Here is a 3312-nt window from a genome sequence, read left to right on the forward strand (position 1 = left end):
AGAGTGTGTGCCTCCGTCAAGCTTGGACCCTAAAAACCTCCCCACTTTCCTCCTTTACCAGCAGAATTGAGAGGACTCTGAGGGCCTGGAGAAGGGCAGAGCCACAAGCTGGAAGGAGCCTGGGCCTCTGAATGACTGTGGAGCAGAGCCTCTCCTTTCCCCCTCTCTGGTGGTCTGTGGCTGTCCACTGAAGAGTATGGGGCTCCAGGAAGCTCTTTGGAAAGTCTTTGGGTATGAGAGAGGCTTGCTGGCTATGGCCTTCCCCTCAGGGTGATCTAACTGGGCTGTTCCACAGGGGAAGGGTATCTTTAGGCCTTTTTTCTCACACTGGTCCGATTCCCCAAAGAAGTCTTGTCCAGTCTTTGGCAGGATTGGCATCCAGTTGCCAGGACACTGAGAGCAGTGTGGAAGAAAGCTGAGGGTCACCAGCAGAAACTTGGATTTGTTCAAGCTCATTCTCTAGGATTTACTCTTTCTGGTCCTGTTCCTAAAGCTGATGCAGGAAAAGTTGATGATCGGGACTGCATTCAAAGTAATAGTGGCTGGCTGGACTGATTAAAAAATAAACATTTTTGTGTTGGGGAGATCAGTTTTGCTGACCACGAAGCTGCAGACTTAACCCCCGTGAACTGAGAGTGTTCTAGAAGAAAGTGGTTATAGTGACCACCACAGGATAAAAGTAGCTTGGATTAAACTCTTGCAGGCAAGGCTGATGAGCACAAGAAGAAGGCTTCAAAAGAAGGAAGGAGTGAGTCACTAACAGGCTGATTATGAAGTAGAAGATGACATTCTCTGGGTCCCCAAAGTCCCAGGGCTGTGGAACACCCGGAGAAGCATTTCAGAGGGCTGGAAAGTCAGAGGGTGGCCATTGTTCCGTTCTCCAGCAGTGATGCTTTCTAGACCTGGCAAGGACCCCACAGGGAGTGGCTGAAAGGCAGGAGGCTCAGCTGGAGAACATTCTGCCGTTGGTTCTTGAACTTTAGTGAACATTGGTACCACCTGGAGGGCTTGTTTAACCATGGCTTGCTGGGCCCACCCCCAGAGTTTTCTTTAGCAGGACTGGAGTGAGGCCCCAGAATTTCACATGTGACAAGTTTTCAGGTGAGGCTGCTCCTGCTGCTAGTGGTCCCAGGATCACACTTTAAAAGTCGTTTAGCAGGGCTTCCCTGGTGGCGCAGTGGTTGAAAGTCCACCAGCCGATGCAGGGGACATGGGTTCGTGCCCCGGTCCGGGAAGATCCCACATGCCGCGGAGCGGCTGGACCTGTGAGCCATGGCCGCTGAGCCTGTGCGTCTGGAGCCTGTGCTCCGCAACGGGAGAGGCCACAACAGTGAGAGGCCCGCGTACTGCAAAAAAAAAAAAACCAAAAAAAAAACCAAAAAAAAGGGGTTTAGCAAGTGATGGCTGAGTGGAGCCCTGGATAGACCTGCACTGGCTTCAGACCCACCTCCCCCACCTTCTAGCCATGTGATTTGGGGCAAGTCACTTAACTTCTCTGTTCCTCAGTTTCCTCATCTGTAGGTTGGAGCCAGTGGTGCATACCTCCTGGGGTTCAGGGGAGGCTTCCTGGAGGAGGTGACATCTGTCTAACCTGAGACCTGAGGGATGAGCAGAGTTGGCCAGGGGACAGGTAGGGAGAGCAGGCTAGAGCATGTGCCAAGCAGATGGCACAGTGTGGGCGAGCCAAGGGAGGGGGCAACGCTTGTCCTCCAAGGAGCTGAGAGGAATGATGGAGCAAGAGCTTTATAAGTGGTGCTGAAATGCTATGAATCTGTTCTGGGCTACATGTCTCAGGGCCGGATTGCAGTGGAGGGGAGGCTGACCAGGTCATGAAAAATGGGCCTTGGGGATGGGAGGGCCTGAAAGCAGTGCAGGTTACTTCTGTCCACATCCCATTGGCTCAAATGTAGTCGCATGGCCCCACCTAGATGCAAAAGGATTTGGGCAGCGGAGAACAGATCCATGGTGGACAGCTGGCTTCTGTGCCACGGACCAGTTCTCTCACCTCTTCTTCACCTTGCTCACTCTGCCCCACTTTGGTGGATGAGTGAATTTTATAGATGAGGAAACTGAGGTTCAGAGAGGTTAGGTAATTTGCCCAACATCACTCAGCTAGTGGCAGAGCTGGGACTTGAACACAGATCTGTTCACCCCAAAAGACTTGTTGGGCCCGATCCTGGTCTTGTCTGCTTTTTGAGGGTCTCCCCATGGCCCAGGCTTTCCCACTCGGGATCTCAGCTGCATCTCTGGGCTAAGTAACCCCCAGATGCCTTGTAATTCTAACCCGATAATCCCTCCATTCCTCCATGCCTACAATGCTCATTATACCTGCAGAAATTGCCCACTTTTGTTCAGTTATTCATTCATGCAGCCTGCGTTTACAGGGAACCTAGTGTGTGCCAGGCATTGTGCTCTGGGCTGGTAGCTAGAAGGACTAAGACACGGCCCCTTTTGTTCCAGACGCTCACATGGTCTGGCCACCGAGAGGCTGTGTAACCACAGAGTTGCCCTGAGAAGTGAAACACACTGTCTCTCTGATCTGACCCACCAGGAGGACAGAGTATCCTGGGAACATGAGAAGGGTGAAAATGATTAAAAATTAAAATTCAAGCCCTCTTGTGCATTTTGTCAATTGAAGCTGTAATTATATTATTGTGCTTTGTATTCTAAAATGTATTTTTCTGATTTTTAAAACAGTAAAGTAGCCTTTGCACCTTAACAGTTTTATATGAATGAAGGACAGTGAATTGCAACGATGAGCTTTAGCAGAGTGAATGTCGACTTGTCTCTCTGGGTCCAGCTGCGGGTTGCTGTTCTCATCAGCGAGTAAGCTAATTCCTCTGTCTCTGGTATGCGTGGAGATGTGTTTTTAAAGAGGAGATGAGGGAGGGTGGATTGGGGGAAGTCTCCTTGGAATCCACCAGAGTCATTCTAGAACAGTGTTTCTCAGCCTCAGCACTACTGACAGTTTGGCTGGACAGTTCTTTGTCGTGGGGTGCTGTGCTGTGCATTGTAGGATGTTGGCAGCATCCCTGGCCTCTACCCACTAGATGCCGGTTGCACTCCCAGAGATGTGACAACGAAAGGTGTCTCCAGACATTGCCAAGTATCCCCTGAGGGGGCAAAATTACCCCACTGTTCTAGACTATATTTGTTTCCTACTGCCACTGTAACAAATTACCACAGACTTAGTGGCTTAAAACAACACAAATTTCTTTTCTTATGGTACTGGAGGTGAGAAGTTCAAAAGCCAAGGTGTCAGCAGGTCCATGTTCTTTCTGAAGGCTGTAGGGAACATCTGTTGCCATTCTT

The sequence above is a fragment of the Lipotes vexillifer genome, unplaced genomic scaffold (assembly GCF_000442215.2).
Source record: "Lipotes vexillifer unplaced genomic scaffold, Lipotes_vexillifer_v1.1 scaffold811, whole genome shotgun sequence".
In the NCBI taxonomy this organism is placed as follows: Eukaryota; Metazoa; Chordata; class Mammalia; order Artiodactyla; family Lipotidae; genus Lipotes; species Lipotes vexillifer.